Below are 26,478 nucleotides of genomic sequence, written 5' to 3'. Positions count from 1 at the left end.
ATTATTGTCTAAGAGCTAGTGCGTGGGTAAGTCTTTGCATATCTGAAATCCCTTATTCCAGAATTTTGCTGTCACTATGGGGAAAGTATTTGTTACATACTCAGTCTATGGATTCTTTGGGTTATCAGATATTCCCTGACACTTTGTGTTTAGGGTGATAATCCCATTTGGAATCTCAAAGTTTACTGGGTTTTCTGTCTCAAAACAAGCATAGAAGAACTTAAATCTGTCCACCCTGAGTGCCACTAAATAGTAGCACCAAAGAGATCTGCAATCATTTTTTACTAGTCAAGATATTACTTGAAAATTTTTTAATAAAAGTACTAAATCAGTATGAGGCTTTCCAGAGTTTTACACTCCTGTAGAAAGTCAATAAAATGTCTTTTTTGTTTTGTTTGTTCAAGTATTATGCTAGTTCATACTAGTTTTAAGCAATCTCCGTGAATGATCTGTCAGCCATGCAGAATCATATTTAGACAGGAAGACAGTGACACTACAGCAATGTGTGAAAATATTTGTATATTATTTGCATGTATTCTTGAAATAACACATACAATAGACATATTTGTATATCTGTTGCAATGATAGGATTCAACTCCATTGCCAGTGATACACTGGGAGGTGTTTCATTTTAATATTGGTGAATATTATCTTTCCCACTGTCCCCAAAGGATTGTTGTTTGTATTCAATGTGGGAGTTATAAAGAAGCTTGTGGTCATTCTGAGTTGCATATAACTAACAAAACATCTATTTTACTGGCATTCAACATTTTTGTGAATCAATTTCATGTTAACTTTCTAAGTACCTACATCAGAGATGACTGACAGCCTTTAATTTGTATTTGAACTTAATCAGATAGAGCTAGTTAGCATAACATAGGGATAAAATAGATTTTCAAACTTGGGGTACCTAAAATAGGCTTGGAAGGATTAGATTTTTATTAGTAAACTTCAATTTTACTGTACACACCAACAAAAATATTTCCATCAATAATCTAAATTTACAGATAGGCAAAGTAAGAAAAATGCTGCTTGAAAATATTAGTGTAAATCCTTGGATTTACACTCTTAAATTAGGCTGGTTACAAATGGGCTAGTGAATGAATAGTAAAAACAGGTATGTCATTTGTTGATTTAAGGATATTTACTTTGTAAATATTTTGACATGTGATGTTGACAATTTGTGTTTTGACAGTTTATAAAGGTTTAACTTTTTGAATCTCAATATCTACTGTCATTAAGTAATTGTCCACCCTCCACGTAACTTCCCATAACTGTGAAAATTTAAATAGCTAAAATCTAAAATAATGCTTAAAACTAAACATTGATACTTGTTGAAATTGTAAAAAAAATTCAAATTCTGCCAGACAGATAAATAAGTGACCTAATATTCAGAGGTGCTGAGCATCTTCATCTCCTATGAGCAGCTTCTAGATACCGAGTTATATGCACTTAGAAGCTTTGAAAATTGGATCACTTATTCAGTAACATAAGATAGGAGCCGCCTAAATTAGGCATCCCCATTTGAAAATTTTGGATTAGGCTTTTAAATTCAATTCAACACGGATCTTGCATTCAAAATCAGAGGCGAAAACATCACATTCTGACTGTTGTTTTGTTTTTTTTAAGTGTGAACAAGAAGAATTTCAGAGGCCACAAAATTATCCTTGTGTGTGACTGTATGGTGCCAAACTATAGTAGTCTCAGGTATGTATTGCAACTTAATTTTATTTTGTATACTGTCTTTCATACAAACTGTATCCCAGCATGATAGAGATTGTTCATTTTAAAAACTTACATTATAAATTAACAAGTGTCTTTCCATTATCAATAACAGTTGTATGTTAAAAACAAAAGAATTTCAAGTATCTGATTTACTGTTCACTATGCTTTTGTTCTTTTTACTTGTTTCTGTAATATAGCCTAGTGGATAGTGCACTGAACTGGGACTCAGGAAACCTGGTTTATATTCCTGGCTCTGACGATCCAGTGGGTGACCTTGGGCAAGTTTCTTCATCTCTCCATGCTTCATAGAATATCAGGGTTGGAAGGGACCTCAGGAGGTCATCTAGTCCAACCTCCTGCTCAAAGCAGGACTGATCCCCAACTAAATCATCCCAGCCAGGGCTTTGTCAAGCCTGACCTTAAAAACTTCTAAGGAAGGAGATTCCACCACCTTCCTAGGTAATGCATTCCAGTGTTTCACCACCCTCCTAGTGAAAGTTTTGCCTAATATCCAACCTAAACCTCCCCCACTGCAACTTGAGACCATTACTCCTTGTTCTGTCATCTGCTACCACTGAGAGCAGTCTAGACCCATCCTCTTTGGATCCACCTTTCAGGTAGTTGAAAGCAGCTATCAAATCCCCCCTCATTCTTCTCTTCTGTAGACTAAACATCCCCAGTTCCCTCAGCCTCTCCTCATAAGTCATGTATTCCAGTCCCCTAATAATTTTTGTTGCCTTCCGCTGGACGTTTTCCAATTTTTCCACATCCTTCTTGTAGTGTGGAGCCCCAAACTGGACACAGTACTCCAGATGAGGCCTCACCAATGTTGAATAGAGGGGAACGATCACATCCCTCAATCTGCTGGCAATGCCCCTACTTATACATCCCAAAATGCCATTGGCCTTCTTGGTAACAAGGGCACACTGTTGACTCATATCCAGCTTCTCATCCACTGTAACCCCTAAGTCCTTTTCTGCAGAACTGCTGCCGAGCCATTCGGTCCCTAGTCTGTAGCAGTGCATGGGATTCTTCCGTCCTAAGTGCAGGACTCTGCACTTGTCCTTGTTCAACCTCATCAGATTTCTTTTGGCCCAATCCTCTAATTTGTCTAGGTCCCTCTGTATCCTATCCCAACCCTCCGGCGTATCTACCTCTCCTCCCAGTTTAGTGTCATCTGTAAACTTGCTGAGGGTGCAATCCACACCATCCTCCAGATCATTTATGAAGATATTGAACAAAACTGGCCCAAGGACCAACCCTTGGGGCACTCCACTTGATATGGCTGCCAACTAGACATGGAGCCATTGATCACTACCCGTTGAGCCCGACAATTTAGCTAGCTTTCTATCCACCTTATAATCCATTCATCCAGCCCATACTTCTTTATCTTGGTGGCAAGAATACTGTGGGAAACCATGTCAAAAGCTTTGCTAAAGTCAAGGAACAACACGTCCACTGCTTTCCCCTCATCAACAGAGCCAGTTATATCATCATAGAAGGCAATTAGATTAGTCAAGCATGACTTGCCCTTGGTGAATCCATGCTGACTGTTCCTGATCACTTTCCTCTCCTCTAAGTGTTTCAGAATTGATTCCTTGAGGACCTGCTCCATGATTTTTCCAGGGACTGAGGTGAGGCTGACTGGCCTGTAGTTCCGAGGATCCTCCTTCTTCCCTTTTTTAAAGATGGGCAGTACATTAGCCTTTTTCCATTTGTCCAGGACTTCCCCCGATCGCCATGAGTTTTCAAAGATAATGGCCAATGGCTCTGCAGTCACATCCACCAATTCCTTTAGCACAGTTTCCCCATCTGTAAAATGTGCTTTTTAAAATGTTTTTAGATCTACAGATGAAAGTGTTATATAAAAATTAGATATTATTATTTAGTATGTTTATGGTTAGTTTCACTTTAAGATTCTTAGTGCTGCAATGTTTGGGGAACAAACATGGAAGGGGAATGTGTATTTGTTAAGAAAACAACTTTTTCCGTTGGAATCATGGAAAAAGGGTTATGGTCATAGATTTTGTATATACTTGCTTTTAAAGAAGTCTAAACTGCAAATTTGGGCCCAAATTTAGTTGGCAGTGTCCCTTGAAATGCAATAGTTTCAGAGTTAAAAAAGCATAGCACAGCTTGAGAGAACAGAGGTGGGGTGAACAACTTCGGGGGCCTGGTCCATGATCAGGGTTTCTAGGTGCTACTGTAATACAAATAATAAGTAACCATAACAGCATGTTAGATTAGATTTGAAAGATGCAGTGTTGAGGCAGAGAGCCACAAATGTTGTTTAGATGGCAAATGATGCAGAGAAGAATGTTTACCAGCAGGGGCAAAATTGTCTGGAGGCCAGGCAAGTGTCAAGCATCTGGTGTGAGACTTATACATTTAGCAGTTCTGTCACAACTATTCACATCTCAAACTGCAAGCACTTGCATTCAGCAGTTGTGGGAAGGTAGCTGCCCCAGCTCCTCATGGCCACCAGAGGCTATTGTGGTCCCAAATATCAGGCAGCCAGGTGGCCTCTGGTTCCCTTGCTGGCTCAAGGACATGGCAGGGGGGAGGAAGGAGCAGTATGAGAGGCTGTTGAGAAGGTGAAGGGAGAAATGAGGGAACTGGGAGGGGGGGTTGGGGACAGGGAGGAACAGAATGTGGGGGCAGCGACGGGGGAGCAAGGGAGAAATTTGGGAGGCTATTGGGAGACTGACAAATAAGAGGCTGTCCGAGCCCCTCCCGCAGGTGCTCTCCTCCCTGCCTGCATGCACAACACCTCTTCCAGAGTCTCCCATGCACCCTCACAGGTCTAGTTTAATGAGATTGGCGATCTAGGACTAATGGTTTTTGGAGGCCCCCTTTTTAAGAATGTGGTATTAGTGAAAGCAAAAGAGTACCCAGCTTATGTCAATCAACAAATCATTTATAGTACTGGAAAAAACATGAAGAAAATTGAAGCCCATGAACAATTTATGTACTGCTTGAAGAGACCTAAAACATTGAGTCAAATGAAATGCTGCATGTTTAAACTGACATCTTGCCAGCTTTAAATGCCACAAATTCAATTATAGTTTCCTCAAATGACTGTGTCTACTGTAAATTCCATTCAACTGACATGGTAGCAAGAGCATTAAGCTTAGTTTCCATCGTAGTAGATTAAAGACTATTTAAGGCAAGCTTAGAGAAAGATTGCTCTGCTTCACAGTTGGCAATAGGTACACTCAAATACAGTCTCAACACATTGAATATATTCAAGAAGACATTACTCCAATCTTTGTCATGCAAAAACTTGATGATCCCAGTACCACTCTTGACCTGAGTGTCCCAATACCTTATAAATAATGAAGATTGATAAATTTCAGCAAACTCAGGTTCTAGATCATTTGGGTAAACCTTGAGTAATGCCTCAATGCATATTTTCATCTCCTGTTCACTTCATACTTGATGAAGAGACCTAAGGAAGCCAAACTTTGTGAGTAGTTAAACATATCAGTCACTTCTTTATAGTTTCAAACTTCACTTGTTGAGGTTAACATAAAAGCGCTCAACCTAGAATTTCTTTCTTCCCTGAAGCATAGTGTCACTTTTGCCACTTGGAAAGCTTTGCTTTGCAGTATGTTTGTAATGTTCACAATAGGACTTACCAACATCAATTACCAATTTTTTTGCTTGCACCTCAAAATCATCAAACTGAGACTGTAAACTTGTGACAAACTCTTGCAAGGAAGTCATGAAATTAACAGCAATGATGTGATCCAAATCCGGTTTTTGAAGCTTCACACTAATCTTGTCAAACTTTTCTATTATCAAATTCCAAAAGATACTCATCCATGTAGTTTCCAGTCAGATTTCAATAAAAATAGTTTCTTGAATGATTATGACCATCTGTGTGTGTGCCAACAAGAAAAGCTTACACACCATTTTTAATATAGTCAGTGTAGAGGATGATGGGGGAAAATAGTTCACTTTAACATAAGTATAGATTCCTCTTACCCAAAATTATTTAGCTAATACGTTTAACAAGTCATCAACAAAAGCACACTTTTTTCCTAAGTCACAATGGAGCTATGTATAGCCATCAGTAAGCACAGCATCTGAGTTTATAGCTAAACAAATGCTTCTAGCTCTGGACTAAATGAAGTACAGTTGTTGACTTGTTGCCCAATAATGTGTGTGTAAGATCTATAACTGAAACACTGACTTCATGGCAACTGTAGGAAAAGGTACAGAGGTGCAAATTCAGAAAGAATACTTTCCATACCAAATGTCTCAGAGTACTTTGCTATAATTTCTGCTGAGTAGCTATAAAAAAGACATGCACTTAAAGCCTATTCTATATCAAACAGAGGATATAGAAAATGCCCAATTAGAAGTGCCCAGATTAAAAATTAGTAATGAAGACAGCTATGCAAAATCAAAGGCAGAGACTGGCTCAGAAAGAGGTACCAGCATATATTTCAGGTTGCTGTAATGTAAAATCTGCCTTTACTTACCACCCCAAACACTACCTGTAGAACATTGCACCACAAGAAAACAATGAGCTATTAGAGAGCTATTTTTATTAGATTAACTTAATATCCTGAAATATGGTGTTCCGATACTAAAATACTTATGTTACTTCAGTTATGTGTAAAGCAGTCTACAGATGTTATCTAATTTAGTTTTGACAATGATCCTGTAAAATAAAGTATTATTAATTTCCTTCTATTGCTAAAGGGACTAGGGATGAGACACGAGCCTTGCCCTGCCACTAGTTGCTTATAGACAGCATCAGAACCTTTTGAGGAAAATTGTGGAAACTCTCTCCAGATTCCCCTGGAAGATGTCCAAGATCCTGCCCATAAACTTCTGGATATCCTCCAGACTATAGGCCCTAACAAGATAATGCTGCCTATTAACGAAACCATATTGGAGACTACTAAAATGGCTTGGCACACCCCAGCTACCTGCACTTCCCACCCAAAAAGGGTGGAGAAAAAGTACTTTGCTCCATACTAGGGGCAGAACACTTGTTCTTTCATCTTAATCTGAATTCTCTAGTGGACAAGATTGTCACAGAACATAACAGGCTGCACCAGCTTAGGCCTATCCTTCAGACAAAGATGCCAAGAGACTAGATCTTTGTCAGATTTTTTTCATCAGTTATGCTCTTTTCAAATATTGAATTACCATGTATTAATATCCACGTATGACTTTATTCATTACAATGAACTATTGGAATTCACTAATGAACTGCTGCAGGAGCTTAGGCCCAGTTCCACACCATCCTCGATGAAGGGAAATTGGTTACCAGATCATCCCTTCAAGCATTACTTGATGTAGCAGATAGAAGTCACCATGAAGTGGGAAGCTCTGTCATCAGGAGACAGGCATCACTGTAATTCTTGGGAACCCCAAGGAGGTCCAGGCAATAGTAGAAGATCTCTTTTTCAGGTAATAGTCTATTTAGTGCGAAAACAGTCACTTCATTTCCTTAAGGACTTTCCTTAAAGACTCCTTGGGATATATACCCTGGCACCTTGGAGGAAATATCCTCTCCATACATCCAGTGTAATACATCCTGCCTCTAAGCCCTTCTACCATCAAGGGGCCTATAAGCCCCCTAGGAAGTACCAGAGGGCACAATGAAGCAGGCAGAACACCCTGCTACCATCATCTTTTTAGTCTCGGGCTCCCCCCAAAAGGCTTCTTGATGGGATGCCCAAGAACCATCAACCAACCTCCACACCTTTCGGTGGCCACCTGGCCTATTTCCTCCCAATGTGGCAGCATATCACATCGGACAAATGGGTCCTAGAGACCATCTCAACCAGTTATGCTGTAGAATTAATTTCCATCTCTTCCCCATAACCTCCCTTACAGTCTCTCTTCAGGGACCCCTCTCTTGAGAGGACTCTCAAACAGGAAGTGGACTCCCTAATCCAGCTAGGGGCAATAGAGCTTGTGCCCCTCAGCATGAGGAAGGGGTTTTACTCTAGATATTTCCTCATCCCCAAAAAGAAGGGGGGCTGGAGACTCAACCTGGACGTCAGACAAATGAATGTCTTCCTACTCCATTCCAGATTCAGGATGACCACTCTAGGCTCTATAATCCCCTCCTTGAACAAAGGCAACAGGTTTGCAGCCTTCAAAATACTTTCAGACAGACATTCATCCAGCACAAAGGAGATTCCTGTGCTTCTCAGTAGGCCTGAGTACTTTCAATACTGAGTTCTTCCTTCAGCCTCTCCATGGCACCGAGAGGTTTTTACAAAGGTACTCTCCATTGTAGCAGCCTATCAGAATCGCCAAGGTAGCCTGGTATTTCCTTATCTCAAGGATTGGCTGCTTATGGGATGATTGTATCAGGAGGTATCAAGGTTCCTTTCCCACTCTGAACTCTAGGGTACAGATGTGGGGACCCTCATGAAAGACCCCCTAAGTTTATTTCTACCAGCTTAGGTTAAAACTTCCCCAAGCCACAAAGTCTTTGCCCTTGGGTTAGGTAAAATGTTGCCACCACCGAGTGTTTTAGACAAAGAACAGGGAAAGGACCACTTGAGTTCCTATTTCCCCAAAATATCCCCCCCAAACTCTTACACCCCCTTTTCTGGGGAGGCTAGAGAATAAACAAGATGAGCAGAAACTGCTTGGATTTTTAAGACCCAAAAAACCCAATCAGATTCTTAAAAATCAGCTTTATTAGAAGAATGGGGGGAAAAAAAGATCAACTCTAAGATCAGAATGGAAGATAATCTTACAGGCAGTCAGATTCAAAACATAGAGAATCCCTTTAGGCAAAACCTTAAAGTTACAAAAAGACGCAAACAGGGATACACATTTCCTCCAGCACAGCGAATTTACAAGCCAAAAGAAAGAAAACCTAATGCATTTTCTAGCTAGATTACTTACTAACTTTACAGGCGTTGGAGGCTTTCATCCTTGATCTGTTCTTGACAAAGGTATCACACACGCAGCCAAAAACTTTTCTCCCTTCCCCACCTCCAGATTTGAAAGTATCTTGTCCCCTCATTGGTAATTTTGGGTCAGGTGCCAGTGAGGTTACCTTAGCTTCTTAACCTTTTACAGGTGAAAGGATTTTGCCTCTGGCCAGGATGGATTTTATAGCACTGTATACAGAAAGGTGGCTACACTTCCCTTTATATTTATGACAGGAGGCATGGGTAACAGTCCTTTCTAGACCTCTTTCATGATCTAGGACTTCAGGTAAATCTAGAAAAATCCAATTTGACCCCCACAAGTTACAGAATTTATCAGAGCAAACCTGAACTTGATCCCAGCCATCACATTCTTACAACTAGACAGATTCCTCACAATGAAAAACCTCATCACCCAATTCGAACTCAGCCTCCTGATGACAGTCCAGTCCTTTCTGTTCCTGCTAGGCCATATGGCCCCCATGCTCCAAGAGATGACCCTTATCTGCTGATAGTGGGGAGCACAATTTAAAGGTTCAGCCGCACAGGGAACAGCTCAAGTCATGACCCCCACCCCCTGGCAGCCTTCCCACTCCTAGTCTCCCTTCCCGGCACCTCCCAGCTGTTCGTTCTACCTCTCCCTGTGGGATGCAGTTTGCCGGCTCTGGCAGCTGCAGGGCAGGGAGGGGGACCCAGCCACGCCATGTGACTGAATGTGCCTGGCAAACCCTGGCAGAAACCGGGGGGGCATGTGACCCCCCCCCCATGGTCACACCCTTTAAGAGACTCCACCACTGGTGCCTTCAGGCATAACTGTGGACTGACTGCTCCAAGAAGACACACGTTAAGCAAGTGAGTCTCGATCCTTCAGAGAGACAACACATCCCTCACCCGGTGGGAAACCAAAGAGACTATGTAGTGGTTCCCTTCATTCTCCCATCACCCACAAATACACTCATTATTGATGCCTCCCTACTAGGTTGGGGAGAGCACCTGGATGACCATATAGCTCTGCATATCAACCTTCTTGAGCTTTGGCCAGTGCACAAAGCTTGCAAGAGGTTCCTGCTCTTCATCCACTCACATACCCAAGTTATGTTAGACAACATGGCCGCAGTATTTTATATAAACAAACAGAGGAGCAAAGTCTCACCGCCCTGTATGGAAGCAATCAAGCTCTGAAACTCGTGTCTCTGATATCAGATCAAAGTTTCAGAAGTGCACCTACCAGGAATAATAAACACATTAATAGACAGCCTAAGCAGGCATTTCCACCAGGATCACAAGTGGGAACTCCACACTTAATAGTGCAGAATGTATTCTGGCAGTGGGGCTTTCTATCCTGGTACCTTTTTGTGACCCAAACAAACAAGTGCCCAGCCTACTGCTACTGAGCCACCCAGGACACAACTCCAGAGGTTAGAGGCCTTTCTGGTGCAGTGGTCAGATCTACTATGTTCCTCTATTACCTCATATCCCAAGGAATATCAAGCAGAACAAGGCAACAGTGATCCTGGTGGAAAGTTGGTGTCTGAGGAAATTCTAGTTCCTTACCATTCTGCAAAAGGCCTCTTGCCCATTCATGCACCTACAGCTGTCCCTGAACCTACTGTCTCAGACTGAGGACAAGATTAACCATCCCAACCCAGCATCGCTCCATCTAGCGGCCTCAATTTTTGATGGACAATAAGCTTAGAAAGATCATGTTCCAAACAGGTCTAATCCATTCTTAGAAACAGCAGAAAGCTTTCTACAAGGAAGTGCTATGCCACCAAATAGAAGTGGTTCTCCATATGGTGTCAACAGTGTAACTTACCTCCAGTGGAGTCTGAGATTCCTCTTACCTTCAACTGTTACCTGTCAGTTCACTATGTGTGCATCTGGCAGCTATGAAGCCTTCCATCTCCAGTGGAGAACTGCTTGACTTTCACCGATCCCCCAAACATGGAGTTCCTAAAAGGTTTCATCAGAACCTTTCCAATAGTAATATAGCCTGCATCTGCCTGGAACCTGAACTTGATACTTTTGGCATGAACCCACTATTAAAGCCTTTGGCCTCCTACTCTCTTTCACCGCTCTGTGAAAGTGGCCTTCCTAACAGCAATCACTTCTGCTAGAAGAGTGGGTGAGCTCTGGGCCCTCATGGCAGACCCTACCTACTGGGTGTTCCACAGGGACACAGTGTCCTTGATATTGTATCCCAGTTTCATCCTTAAGGTCACCTCTGAATTTCACCTGAATCAGACTCTTCACTTGCCCATCTTCTACCTGAAACCTCTCAATAAAAGGGATGACAATCTTTGGATGTCTACAAAGCTCTAGCCTTCTACTTGCAAAAGACAAAGAAATCCCTTTAAGAAGTCTAAGACTATTTGTTTCATCACCAAGAGAAGCAATTGTTTTGCAAAGTCTCCTGAAATGGATTTCAGGGGGCATTCTCTTCTGCTATGAGCATATGGAAATCCTTCCCCTCAGGCTGTCAGGGCAAACTCAACTAGAGCACAAGCTGCCTCAGTGGCTTCCCTGCAGGGAATTGTCATCTCAGAAGCCTGTAGAGTGGTGACTTAGGGCTCCATTCATACCTTCACTAGGCATTATGCCCTTGTTGAATCTTCATCTGCCAATGCCTCCTTCATCTGTGGAAGAGATCTGTGGAGCAGCATGCTTCCTTGCATCCTTCTCCTTAATGAGTTTGCTTCACCCAAAGTGAATACCCATAGGGACCAGTGCTCAAAGAAGAAATGGAGGTTACTTACCTTTAGTAACTGGAGTTCTTCCAGATGTGTCATCCCTATGGGTATCCCACGACCCCATCCTCCTTCTCCTCTGCTCAAATCCTCATTTTGATTCATGGTTGAGAGGGAACTGGAGAGGCAGTTATTCACATTGTCACATATACCCTTCATTCAGAGCACAAGAAGGCATAGCTCAGGCACAGACCAATGGACATAGGTACTGAAAAGTCATCCCAGGGGAGCAGTGAGGCCAATAAACATAACTGGCTTCAAGACTGAGCTTGATGAGTTTATGGAGGGGATAGTATGATGAGACTGCCAACAACGGCTTTCAGCCAATCTCCAACTGCTAGCAGCATATATCTCCCATGGCCGGTGATGGGACACTAGACAGGGAAGACTGAGTTACTACAGAGAATTCTTTCCCAGATGTCTGGCTGGTGGGTCTTGCCCACATGCTCAGGGTCTAACTGCTCACCGTCTTTTGGGTCCAGAAGGAATTTCCCCCCAGGCCATATTAGCAGAAACCCTGGGGGGTTTCACCTTTCTTGGTAGCATGGAACATGGGTTTAAATTAGAGTAAATGGTGGATTCTCTGAAACTTGAAGCCTTTAAATCATGATTTGAGGACATCAGCCAAAGGTTAGGGGTTTATTACAGAAAGGAGTGGGTGAAGTTCTGTGACTTGCAAGGTGCAGGAGGTCAGGCTAGATTATGATGGTCCCTTCTGGCTTTGAAGTCTGAGGTGCACATGCACATTGAGGTGCACATGCACATGGACAATGAATACTCACAGGGACCACACATCTTGAAGAACTCCAGTTACTAAAGATAAGTAACTTTTTCCATTTCCATCTCTAGTGCAGATATGTCCTAAAATTCCCCTAATCCTGCTCTTGGTTACATTTTTGGGAAGCCTACAGTAACTCCACTGACATCAGTACATGTACATCAGTATAAAGTCAGTGTAAATGAGAGGGGTATTGGCCCTAAATATTTACCCCTTATGACTGTAGAGTTAATTTTCCATATGTACAATTATTACTTATTTATTTGTATTACTATAGTGACTAGGATCCCCAGTCCTGGATCCAGATCCCATAGTACTGGGTGCTGAACAAACACAGAACAAAAAGATGGTATCTCCCCAAAAGCTCACAATCTAAGTATAAGACAAGAGACAACAGATGGAAACAGATAGATGGGGGAGTACAGGGAAACAAGATAATATTGGTCAGTATGATATAGCCAGTGGTATCAACATACCAGTAAACGTTGTCAAGTTTTTTTTGGAGACATCACAGCAAAGAAGAGTTTTAAGGAGCTTTGCGGGTTTACAGTGAGCTCCTCCCAACAATGAGGAGCAACATAGGAAAAAGCAAAATGGTGCTGTTTTGAAAATTTAACAAGGGTGCAATGGAGGCTGGCACTTTTGGCTGATTGGAGGTGGGAGCTGAAAGCTCAGTAATGAATGAAAGGTGGTAGGTAGGGTGGGAATAGGCCATGAAGGGCCTTGAAGGTGAAGATGTGCAGCTTATGTTTAATATGATAGACAAGGAGAAGCCAGTGGAGGGATTTGAAGAGGGGGAACAAAAGCCCATGCAACAGATTAGGAGAATGTTTGGTTTTTTTTTTTTTTTTTTTGCAACAGCATTCTGAATGGATATCAGTGGGGCAAAAGATAGAGAGGACTTTGCAGAAATTGAGACAGGAGATTAAAAGAGCTTGAACAAGAGTTTTAGCTGTGTGGATGGATAGGAAATGCCATATGGCAGAGATAGTATACAGAAAGAATCAACAAGTTTAGATACATCCTGGCTGTGAGGACCTAAAGAGCGGTCTGACTCAAAGAGGATGCCTAGGGTCCTGAGTGACTGGCAGGATGGTGGTGTTGTCCACAGTCAGCAAGAAAAGATGTGGCTGGAGGGTTTGTGGGGGAAGATTAAGAGCTCTGTTTTAGTTGTGTTGAGCTTAAGTTGACTGCTAGACATCCATGAAATGTCAGCAAGACAAGCTGAGATTTTAGTTTGGACAGCAGGAGACAGGTCTGGAGTAGAAAGATGCATATTCAAGTCATCAGCACAGAGATAGTAGTTGAATTTGTATTTGCAGCTAAGATTACCCAGAGATAAAGTATAGAAGGAAATGAGAAGGGGAACAAGGACAGAGCCCTGTGGAACCCTCATAGAAAGTTGGAGGGGGGATGAGGAGCCTCTAAAGCAGCGTTTTTCAACAATTGGTCCGTGGACTGGTGCCGATCTCTGAGATCTCCCATACACAGTTTAGGAAGGCAGCAAGCCGGTCTCTGGTATCAAAAAGGTTGTGAAACACTGGTCTAATGCAGTGGTTCTCAAAGCTGGTCCGCCGCTTGTTCAGGGAAAGCCCCTGGCATGCCGGACTGGTTTGTTTACCTGCCACATCCTCAGGATTGGCCGATCGCGGCTCCCACTGGCTGCGGTTCGCCACTTCAGGCTAATGGGGGCTGCGGGAAGGGCGGCCAGCATGTTCCTTGGCCTGTGCCACTTCCCGCAGCCCCCATGGGCCTGGAGCAGCAAACCGTGGCCAGTGGGAGCCGCGATCGGCCAAACCTGCGTATGTGGCAGGTAAACAAACTGGTCGGGTGCACCAGGAGCTTTCCCTGAACAAGCGGCAGATTGACTTTGAGAACCACTGGTCTAAAGGACATGCTGAAAGAGCAATTAGAGATGCATTGGTCTCCTGATGAATCTGGAAATAGACACTTACAAGCTACATCTTAGGGGTCACTTGTGCAATATACTTCTTATTTGTTTGTTTTTGGGGTTTGCAAAGAAATACATTTTGGTTTATGGTTATTTTCCTAAATCACACTCTGAGAAGAACACTTAGTTTTTGCTTGAAGGCCTAATAGCCCGACATTTTACAATATCTAACAGTGCTTCATTAATGACACATCCAAATGATGCCTGTTTGCAAGCTAGACATAGTGAGAAAATATGCTTAATATGAGCATAGGAAACCCTCAGTAATATCTGTTGTACAGGCTTTTGAACTACATATGCCTCATTTCTACTTAGGCAATGCAAAGTTTTCTACTGAATAGTATAGAAGGAAAAGTGATTATTATTACAGCATCCACGTTCTCCAGGATAATAGCGCTTTTGCCATTTAGCTTTATTGTCACGCAGTGTTCCACGCTGCTTGATGGGGTTATACAGTTACTCAGTGTGAGGTGCTGAAGGCTGGAATGTCATTGCCTTGGTAACACTGGTCAGGCTGCTCAGTGCTTCTGTCCTTGGAGCTCCAGTACTAGCAGATAATGCTAATTCAGCAGACCTTGATCTTTCTCCTAAAGAGAGACCACACGCATGGTTCAGTGACAAAGGCACTCGGCCAGGTTTATTGTCCTCAAGGCACAGGACTAGAATCCCATAGGAGCTACAGGTATACTGCCACATGAGTTCCCAGTGGCAAGGAATGGCTCCATCAGCAATGGGAGTTTCTGATGTCCGTTGGCCACCCAAAGGAATAAGGGGAGGTATTCTGACATTTATAGACTGAAACACACAACTTATATATCACCTTATGTATTTCACCATATCTGTTTGTTACTTCCCCTTGTTCCTGATACCTCAGACACAACATTCCCATTCATGCTTCTGTCAAACCATTTTATCTTGGACTAGGTAGGGGTGTACCTGTTCCAGCCTTCTGGAATGTATTTAAGTAAATATCTAGTGTGCTATTATTTTGCCAAGGCCAGGCTTACTCTGGTTCATAGCTATTGGTTCAGGCCTCAGGTCTTGCACGAGGCACAGTGTTCTAGGCTCTCTCTCTACTACGCTCGTATATAGTGAGGTATAATGAATTGGGGTTATATCGGTACGATTTATGAATTCTGGCTGATATTGTGAAGTTGGATTATGAACACTTGCTGTATCATTAGTGCCTATATGTATGTGGATCCACCATTGCTGACCAGTCCTGTAGGAGATGCACACAAAACAGGGACAGTGGGAAATACTTAAGGTTAGCGATGACACTTAAACCTCACAAAGTTTATGCAAAACAACCAGCTACATCCTTAGAAAAAACAGTTTAGCTTTTTCCTCTGAAGAGAGGGGGGAAGGTAGGAACAGTGCAAAGTTACCAGGAGAACAAAGGAGGCCAGGTAACCAGGAAGAGCTTAAATAAGGAAACCCATAGGAAGAACCAGCATGAGAAAAGACAGTAAGGTCACAGAAGCTGGGAAAAGGGCTCTGCCATGGGGTACACTCACCACTAGGGCACCTCCTCCTGGTTGCTCTGGGGATTAGCTCCTCCCAGGTCCTATGCCCTTCTGTTGATCATTCTTGCACCCTCCCATCTCTCTCTCTCTGCAAGTCTTTCCATTCACTGCCCAGATTGTACCACTTCCCCAGTGGCTGGTAGGGGACTCCACACCAGCCCTCTACTCCAGGTTCTAGTTCTGGGACCCTCTGATCAGCAGCCAAGGTCTGTAATGTCCCACCTTGCTGCAATTTCCCTGCGCCTTTTCCTATTGTGTCTTTCTCAGGCTTTCACTCCACCCCTCCCTTCTGGATAAACCCTTCCTTCAGAGCCTGGATTTCCTGAGGTTTCTACTCTCCCTCTGGGTTTCCTTTCTAACATCCAGAAAGTGGCTTCAGGGTCCCTCATTCCAGACCCCTTCTGCTGCTAGCTTCCTGGGTTTATACTAGCCCCATCTGTTCCTTCTCAGCAGGGCTCCATCATCACTTGGGGGTTATTTAGGCCACCTAATTCCCCTCAGCTGTGACCTATCAGGTTAATTGTCCCCTTCTCAACCTCATTAGGTTAGTGTGGGATGAACACCCCATCATAGGCTCCAGAAGGGATTGGTCACCCAGCATATAGCCCCCTTTCCTGAGCGCAGGTGACCTCAAGGATTGTGGACAACCCAAGGGAATCAAACCCCATCCCATTGAATGCCCTGGAGTGGTGAGGAAACTGAGACAGAAATATGCATGTAGTGTTTATTGTTTTATATGATCTGTAATCTCCTGTGCTTTCCATGACTAAATCGAAAAGATCATAAAGGTATTAGATTGTCCAAAGTGTTTGTGTTGACTGCTTTACAACTAGTGTGTGCCCCTGAGAGGGTTAAACTGTAAACCAGAAGCTTCAGACCTTTTGGGTGATGTTCTGGGAAAGGGGGCTGGAGTTAAACAACTGGGATAATCTCTGGGGTCAGCACTGGTCCTGGGACCGAGGGTAGTAGGCTCAGGAGCCCCATTTCCAAGAAGAGGTGTCAAGGTTCCTTCCCCACACTGAACTCTAGGGTCCAGATGTGGGGACCTGCATGAAAACCCCCTAAGCTTATTTTTACCAGCTTAGGTTAAAACTTCCCCAAGGTAAAAACTATTTTACCTTTTGCCCTTGAACTTTATTGCTGCCACCACCAAGCATCTAACAAATATATAATAGGGAAACAGCCTGCTTGGAAACGTCTTGGAAACGTCCCCACAAAATCCTCCCAAACCCTACACCCCCTTTCCTGGGGAAGGCTTGATAAATATCCTCACCAATTTGCATAGGCGAACACAGACCCAAACCCTTGGATCTTAAGAACAATGAAAAAGCAATCAGGTTCTTAAAAGAAGAATTTTAATTGAAGAAAAAGTAAAAGAATAACCTCTGTAAAATCTGGATGGTAAATACCTTACAGGGTAATCAGATTCAAAACATAGAGAATCCCTCTAGGCAAAACCTTAAGTTACAAAAAGACACAAAAACAGGAATATCCATTCCATTCAGCACAGCTTATTTTATCAGCCATTTAAACAAAACAGAATCTAACGCATATCTAGCTAGATTACTTACTAAGTTCTAAGACTCCATTCCTTTTCTCAAAAAGAAAAGGAGTACTTGTGGCACCTTAGAGACTAACAAATAAGTACTCCTTTTCTTTTTGTGAATACAGACTAACACAGCTTCTACTCTGAAACCTGTCATTCCTTTTCTGTTCCTGGCAAAAACACACAGACCAAGAGAACCTTTGTCCCCCCCACCCCCCCCAGCTTTGAAAGTATCTTGTCTTCTCATTGGTCATTTTGGTCAGGTGCCAGCGAGGTTATCCTAGCTTCTTAACCCTTTACAGGTGAAAGGGTTTTTCCTCTGGCCAGGAGGGATTTTAAAGGTGTTTACCCTTCCCTTTATATTTATGACAAGGGGTAACAGATTGAGAACCAATGCCCAAGAAATGTGCTAGAAAGACCAAGGGGAACGTGTGCTGCAACTGCTGAGGATGCAGAAATGTGGCACAGCCCAGGCATCCAGAGGCCTGGCTTCCCCTCCCAGCAGTCATAGTGGGAGGCCAGGACAGGGCACTTGCTAGGTTCTGTGACATGAGGATTTAAAGATTTTTTTTTCATTTAATTCATTTAATTTCTTCTCTCCTCATACTAATTCTTGGTATATTATGCACTGCTGATGGTTGTGCTTTTGAGAAGGCATGGGCTGTGCAGCCAATTTCCTTATACTGCTGACATTTGCTACCAAACTTCAGGTTATCTTTTTGGTACCGGAGACAATTATTTTCTCAGCTACAGTTTCATACTGGGTGTTATCCTAGCCTCATTAAAGTCAATGGCAAAACTTCCAGAGACTTCAATGGAGCCAAGATTTTACCCTCTGACTCTTAGTACTCTCTGGGTGATCTTCCAGCCATTCTCAAGTAGTCTGCCTTTTAAAAAAAGAAGTGTCTGGTCACACTCTCTATCCTGAATGTTGAAAAAGGAAGCAGAACTAGCATGTTCTTACTATTCCCACCTAATTTAGGGTCCCCCTCCTTGTATTTACATTATTTCAGTTCAGTTTTACCTTCCTTTTGAGGGAACAAATGCCCATTTTACAGTGGAGGAAACCTAGGGGAGGTCTCTGGTTCCCTATGAAATAAACAGTAAAGAATTGAGAGATGAAGGCAGGTGATTCACAGTGGGAGCACATGGAAGGGCTAGATGTCCCAAAATGTTATGTTCTTGGAAAGGGGCTTAATTTTTCACATCATTAACTCATGATGGCATGTCTCAAAGGTGGCATGTTTATAGGGGATGGCTTTCTCAAAGCGAGAGTTAAGAGCTGTCTGGATAACTCAAAGGAGGAGGATTTCTGGAGATCAGTTAAGGGCAAATATCTCATGTGCATGCCTGAGGTGTCAGATGTTACGTGGGGGAAGGGTGTCTTATGAACTAGAGGAATGTATGGCATGAGGGACTCTTATAGGGTGCTCACTGAGGGGCACTCACCTCAGAGGGAGAATGTACAGGGAGTGTGTCTCCTAGAAGGAGAGTTTAGGGGATCATCACTGACTTGTCTCTAGAGAGAGTGGGAAGAGCCAACCACGAGCAGCCTCCCCCTAAATATCTTAGGTAGAGCAGAACCTGGTGGTTTGCATCACTTTACATGTATCTTGTTTGATTTTTGTTGTGATACTGTCTGACCTACTTGGAGTTCATTTACCTTCCATTTACTAAAGTGTTTAGAAACTTTTACCTTTTCCAAACTCCCATATCAGTAGATATGCTGCAAAGTGAGACTTTTTCCATATTTCCACATGGATAATGTCATCCCTGGTGTGTGTTGATAGAAGCTCTGGTTCCATATCTTATTAGTCTTTCGGGCCTTACCTAATGTTTCTATTGTTTGGTTTGAACTGTTCTCAGATATTAGTATATTCATGTCACATTGTAACATTCAAGGTCATTACATGACAAAGTTTTTCTTTAGTAGAAAAGAGATGCCAATGTGCTGAAATTTCAGAACAGACACATTAGGAGTTTATTAAAGCAAACAGCTTAAGTCAGATTTTCATTCTTGGATTATTTGGAATCAGGCTGTGCCAGAGTGCATAAGTAGATAGCTCATCTTGGATTTTCATTCTTGAATCGAGATTTGGATTTCAGCGTGCATATCGTTCACACAAATTCCTATGCAAAAACAACAGTAACATACTAATGATTATGCAGTTCAATGCATCAAATCTGGAAGCTGTGCTTTAAATGGAGAGAGAGTTTTTACTGTCGATGTCTCATGTATTAATTGATTCAATATATGCATTGATACAGATTTTTTTATTATGTTCATCTTGTCAGGTTTCCACAGGGAAAATTGTTTTATTTTGCCTCTTAGGGTATGTCTACACTGCAGAATGTACCCATGTTCAGCTTCCATGCTTGTGAATCTGTGTTTGTTATCCTACCTGAGAATGTCCATACAATAGGGCTACATATGTCCCACACCTGTGTAGCTGCATCCACAGTGGCACTATGTTGACACATTTAATGTTAGGATTTCTGGGGGCATATCCCAAGGTTCATAGCACCTCACTTACTGAAGCTGCTTTAGGGCTGGGTTCATGGTGCATTGTGGGAGAATATGTTTAATTCCCAAGTCCTTGTGCAGCAGCATTCTTAGCCCACAAACACACCTACCGGAGTCTGTTCCAGCTAGATCCAAGCCATGTATTTAGCACCAGGGGAAGAGCTTTTCTAGCTTGCAGCTGCATTGATCTGTGTAAACAGGATCTGTGAGGTAGAGCTGTGTGAGGAGCTTGCCCCAACCCTCCAGTCCCAGGACACGCACATAAGAGATGCCAAACAGGTCCAGAAGCAGGTTGCTGTTGCCATGTGGAAGATGGCTACCGCAGACTGCTACAGGTCTGTGGCTGACCAGTTTGGTGTCAGCAAGTCAACTGTCAGAGTTGTGGTAGTAAAGATTTGAAGCATGGGTTACCCTGGGTGGTGGCTATCTGAAATAATAGCTGGCTTTGGGAGGATGGGCTTCCTAAACTACACTAGGGCCACTGATGGCATTCCTGTAAATAGTCTGCCCACCATGAAGAGCACGTGAGTATATCAACCACAGAGGGTACTACTATATCATTATGCAGGCCTAGGTCAACTGCTGAAGCCAGGTCATAAATACTAACATGGGATACAGAGGAAAGGTGCACAATACCAGGGTTCTGAGGAGATCTGGCACTTACCTTTTTGGACAAACACTTTCCCTCCAAATGACATGGTTATCAATAGGATATCAGAGCCCACTGCTATTTTAAAGAACCCTCCTTGCCCTCTCCTGCTCTGGCTCATGAAACCATACCATGACCTCAGAAGGTCTAGCAAAAGAAGGTTTTATTACATGCTTAGCAGTTACAGGATGGCAGTGGAATGCATTTGGCATGCTTAAGGCAAGATGATGAAGCCTACAGAACCATTGTATGCCAGTGAGGCCATATGCTGTCCATATTATTGTGTGCCCTGTACAATGTCTGTGAGGCTAAAGACAAGTAATTTTGCATGGAGTGGTCTCAAGACACTGCTAGTTTGCAGGCTGGTATAGGCAACCAGAAAGTCCATCTGTTATCGCTGGGGCTCAGTCCAGGCAGACAAGGGAAATCAGAGATGCCTTGTGTGCTCACAGCCTAGTTTTGAAGAGTGGTGTAATGCTGTATATTCCTGTGGTATACACAGCATATTATTTGCTCCTCACTGCCTGGCTGCCCTGCAAGCTGCTGTTCCTGGTTGCCTTGTCAGCCGCTGTTCCTTGCTGCCTCCTACCAGCCGACTATTAGCCACTTTTGCTGACCGCTCCCGCCAGCCACCCATCAGTCAGCTCTGGCTGCCACCTGCCTCTCTGCTGTGACCCCTGTAGGTCAGTCTCTTAGTGATTTTTTTTTTTTTTTTTTTTTAGCTCTCAGCAGGCTGGGCAGAAACACTGCCTCATCACAAGTGATTTCAGCTTTCATTGAGTACTTAACAAAACAAAAGCCTTCTAATAAAGCCTATTTAGCTCTATCTTTTAACAGTGGGGAGGAACAGGTTAAACCAGAGTGGGAACCCTTAGGGAGAGTCCACATCTCCTGGCTGGGACACCTGTCCCACCCCTCTTACTTTCACAGTGGTCTGGCATTCGATCCCCTGGCTTAACAAGGTCCATTCAGCTGAGGGTGACACCCCCCCCCCATCACCATTTGGGACAGGTTAAGCGCAGTTCTGCTCCCCTTTATTCATACAATAAAGATGACAACATTGATCACAGCATTTGACTACCTCTGCATTCAATACTAAAGTGACTTGTAACCCAACACCAGCCAAAGTTGATCACTTTGAGCAACACGGCTCTATCTGCTGGATATCTAAGCAGAGTAGATGTGTTCGTGTAAATACAGTTTGCTCCTGAAGTCTCTCCATCTCCCGGCTAGCTGTCGGGAGAGTTCATTCAGACCCTGCTTAAACAAGCAAAAAAAAAAAAGCATACTATTTTACAACATAGAAAAAAAGAAGAAAATTCCCCCTTTTATGTTCTACATCATGGCAAGCTACCGGTTGATACTTTTATTTACATCTTTCTTCACCATCCTGTTCAGAAGCTCCTGCTAACATTGCCAGCCCACAGACACACTATGTTAAGAATTATATATTGAATGAATTAAAAAAAGTAATGAATAAACAACATTTTGGCCCTGACGAAGAGTGGGGGGTGGCACCTCATAAGGTTCCTGTTACAAGTACTGGTTTTAACATTATTTAAGACTGGGGAAGCCGTGGAGGATGTTAGCCTTTGGGGGTTTTCAGAGTGGAAAGAGCAGTTTCTTCTCCAGGCCAGTGGAGGAATTCCCTCTATCTGTGCAAAGGAGATTTTTCAGCATTTGCAAACTGAACAGTATATCAATGAGTGGAGATGATTAGTGAGCTACAGAGGCAGTATCGTAAGTTTGCCCTGCCCAGGAATCTGACCAACGGTTTAGAGTTTCTCTTTCATGAAAAGTTTTAAAGCATCACCACCCAGGAGGGGAAAATTTGAGGGAACATTAACAGGACGCTGAGCTAGGATTCAGAGGCTTGCTAGAAATGGAACTGAGACCCTCCCCCACCATCACCTTCCTCCCCTCCAGATTGGATAGCATGTGAATAGATAGGGGGCCAGGACACTGCTGTCCCTAAGAAGCTTTTCCATTCTGTTACAGCCATTGGCACTTATAATCCAGACTGTCTTGGACACTGCTGCAATGCTAACAGTGACCTAACTCTATACCAGCACACTGGGAGGAGAATAAGATGAAAGATGCACTCATGCTTGCTAATCTTATAATTCTGGTTCATTTTTTCTACCAGTAAGAGTACAATTAGTAAAAATCACTAGTTTCTTTAAATCCCCCTCTATGCACGCACCCCACACCTACAACCACACCCAGGTTGGATCCCATGTGGTGGTGGTGAGGCAATGGCAGGGCTTCTGTCCTCAACCGAAGCTAAATCCAACCCCCTGCATATAATATCCTTCATAACAATAATTGTATTGGTCATAGCCTGGAAATCCCTCCTACTTATGCTGCAATTTCCAATATAATAATAAAGATGGCAGATGCCATTTACCATGCTCTAAGTTCCACTGTGATACTGCTTCCTTTTCTGGGTGCCCCAAGTGCCCATCCCTAAACAGATATTTGGATCCCCTAGCTGATCCAGCCACATGGCTTGGTGTGAGGCCAATTCCAGCACCATGCTCTATTCCAGCTTCTAGTCTTCCAACTCTGTCCCCTCTGCCTCCAGGCTGTCCACTGTCACTGCCCCCATCCCCTCAGCCTGCTGTCTGCAAAATATACTGACCCCGCTCAAGAGATGGTTATGGAGAACTGTGGACTTTGTTTTGGGGGTAGTGGTGAGTACCCCCCTGAATTCTTCATAGTACAGCCATATAGTGGGGAGTTGCCAGACTAGCCAGTCCCAACCTTTGCCTTGCAGTAGGCAGACTGGAGGTGGGACGCACTGCACAGTATCTGACTGATCTCCAGCACTATGAGTCTCTTGAAGATCTTTTCATATAAGTGCAGGTTTATGGTGCTTCTTCCAAAATCAGCCCCTGAAGTTCTCACTAGACTTCATGGTTCCTCAAAGCTTCTTCTGGGGCCAGAAACAGATGCATTTCCTAAAAGCCAGTTTCAGCTCTTCTGTGCAGCAGCTGGATTGTATTGCTAGCAGTTTTCTCAGCCCCTTGCCTTAAGACAATCAGTTCTCTCTCCTTGGAACAGGAGCTCCCCTTCAGCCCTCTTTCTGGTATTGGGATTTTTGTCTCGGGCCTGTTTTAGGTTAGTCAGCTGCAAGACTTTTGCCATCTCCCTTCAGCTGAACACTGTTCCCAGTTACCTTCCAGTCTGGAGGGTTCAGCAGACCAGGCCTGTTTGACTGTGAGGGAGGATGCAGCTTTTAGGCTGTTCCCCTTCTCCCAACTCCTTCCCAATACTGTGCTTAAAGGTACAGTAACTGTCAAGGAACAAGAGAACAACTCAGACTCTAATGAAAGACTTGATACCAAGAAGATCAGAAAGGGAAATTAAATGTCCTGAAAGACTCTTAGAGACTTGCTAACCTTCCTGGAGAAGGGGTATTATAGGAAAGTGAGTGGTAAGGACTCATTCGAGAGTGATGTGCTGATAAATTCTCCTCTCAAGATAGCTGACACATTGGGTTTATGGAAATGTACTACATGGGTCGAGAATTTAATGTGTGGTGTTGTTGTTTGTTAGCTGTTTATATATGTATGTATGTAAGAGTTAATTTGTTTTTCTTTAAGAGGGACGATGTAAAGCTATATTTGTAGAAGATTATAATTTAGAATCACTCCCTCATAAGGGACAGTATTATGAACATAGGAATGTGCTCTCCAGGCAGGGTTTGGGAACATTGTGTGCAGCAACTCACTACAGAAGCTCTCCAGTTTGTTGTATTAAAGTTTTATTCCTTTCTCATTAACTGGTTTGTTGTTTAATGAACCCCAAGATGGTGACAGATTCCACGACCCACCCTCTATCCCCACAGCTCAGAAACTCTTCATGGGACTCTGGGCGATGAAGGAACTGAGCAGTGGGTAGAGTCACTCTGCTGCTCATACCTTTGGAAGGAAGTGAGAGGGCCTGAAAGGCCCATGTGTAACCTCTACTGGACTCTACTGATAAAACTTTCAAATTCCTGTATGGGGGGGTGAGCGCACCATGAGTGGGATCCACATGCAGAGAACTTCTTGAACAGTTACTATAAGGTAAGCAGCTGCTTTTTCCCTATGTCATGTCACCTGATTTGGAATATTTTATTGAATTAAGACTTTTAACTAGAAAATGGGGTGCAAATGTATTGACTTGTTAACTCATGTTTTCATTTTATCATCAATATACTGACTATTCTGCTGTAATTATGCAGAGATGGGTTATAAGAAACTAAATATTCCATTTATTCAGCATACACTTTATCTGGCTGTGATCAGCTGACACTGTTTTTGTTTGTTTCTTTAGACATTCTTTAGACATAATCAGTAACAATGCTTCTGAAATTTGTTCGTTGCTCTATTTGATTACTTCGAGCATTTCCTCTTCTAGTTCCACTTTCCTGCTTCGTGTCCAATTTTGTCATCTTAGCAAATTTGATCTTTCTGATGAAACCGATGTTTAAAAAGAAAAGGAGTACTTGTGGCACCCTTAGCCCTGGTCTACACTAGGACTTTAGGTCGAATTTAGCAGCGTTAAATCGATTTAAACCTGCACCCGTCCACACAATGAAGCCCTTTATTTCGACTTAAAGGGCTCTTAAAATCGATTTCCTTACTCCACCCCTGACAAGTGGATTAGCGCTTAAATCGACGTTGCCGGCTCGAATTTGAGGTACTGTGGACACAATTCAATGGTATTGGCCTCCGGGAGCTATCCCAGAGTGCTCCATTCTGACCGCTCTGGACAGCGCTCTCAACTCAGATGCACTGGCCAGGTAGACAGGAAAAGAACCGCGAACTTTTGAATCTCATTTCCTGTTTGGCCAGCGTGGCAAGCTGCAGGTGACCATGCAGAGCTCATCAGCACAGGTGACCATGATGGAGTCCCAGAATCGCAAAAGAGCTCCAGCATGGACCGAACGGGAGGTACGGGATCTGATCGCTGTTTGGGGAGAGGAATCCGTGCTATCAGAACTCCGTTCCAGTTTTCGAAATGCCAAAACCTTTCTGAAAATCTCCCAGGGCATGAAGGACAGAGGCCATAACAGGGACCCGAAGCAGTGCCGCGTGAAACTGAAGGAGCTGAGGCAAGCCTACCAGAAAACCAGAGAGGCGAACAGCCGCTCTGGGTCAGAGCCCCAAACATGCCGCTTCTATGATGAGCTGCATGCCATTTTAGGGGGTTCAGCCACCACTACCCCAGCCGTGTTGTTTGACTCCTTCAATGGAGATGGAGGCAATACAGAAGTAGGTTTTGGGGACGAAGAAGATAGCTCACAGCAAGCAAGCGGAGAAACCGGTTTTCCCGACAGCCAGGAACTGTTTCTCACCCTAGACCTGGAGCCAGTACCCCCCGAACCCACCCAAGGCTGCCTCCTGGACTCAGCAGGCGGAGAAGGGACCTCTGGTGAGTGTACCTTTTAAAATGCTATACATGGTTTAAAAGCAAGCATGTGAAAGGATTACTTTGCCCTGGCATTTGCGGTTCTGCCTTTGCAAAAGGTTTCTGGGGAGGGCAGCCTTATTTCGTCCTTCATGGTAGGACACTTTACCACTCCAGGCCAGCAACACGTACTGGGGAATCACTGTAGAACAAAGCATTGCAGTGTATGTTTGCTGGCATTCAACCAAAATCCGTTCACGCGGTGGGAGGAGGCAAAATGCGACCTTGTAACGAAAGCACATGTGCTATGTATGTAATGTTAACAGCAAGGTTTACCCTGAAAGAGTGTAGCGACTGTTTTATAAAATGTGTCTTTTTAAATACCGCTGTCCCTTTTTTTTTCTCCACCAGCTGCATGTGTTTCAATGATCACAGGATCTTCTCCTTCCCAGAGGCTAGTGAAGCTTAGAAAGAAAAAAAAACGCACTCGCGATGAAATGTTCTCCGAGCTCATGCTGTCCTCCCACACTGACAGAGCACAGACGAATGCGTGGAGGCAAATAATGTCAGAGTGCAGGAAAGCACAAAATGACCGGGAGGAGAGGTGGAGGGCTGAAGAGAGTAAGTGGCGGGCTGAAGAGAGTAAGTGGCGGGCTGAAGACAGGGCTGAAGCTCAAAGGTGGCGGCAGCGTGATGAGAGGAGGCAGGATTCAATGCTGAGGCT

General features: G+C 43.5%; 1 long non-coding RNA gene across 1 annotated transcript; it reads left to right on the top strand.

The window, feature by feature from the left end:
• The first annotated feature begins 349 nt into the window (after positions 1–349).
• Positions 350–26,074, top strand: LOC125632621 (uncharacterized). Its single transcript, XR_012666937.1, has 3 exons — positions 350–1,707; positions 24,208–24,427; positions 24,762–26,074. It is a non-coding gene; the product is annotated as an uncharacterized LOC125632621 (long non-coding RNA).
• Positions 26,075–26,478: the final 404 nt, after the last annotated feature.

Source organism: Caretta caretta, chromosome 2 (genome assembly GCF_965140235.1).
Source record: "Caretta caretta isolate rCarCar2 chromosome 2, rCarCar1.hap1, whole genome shotgun sequence".
Taxonomy (NCBI): Eukaryota; Metazoa; Chordata; order Testudines; family Cheloniidae; genus Caretta; species Caretta caretta.
The sequence above is the reverse complement of the archived record's forward strand: the minus strand, read 5'-3'. Positions and strand labels throughout refer to the sequence as shown.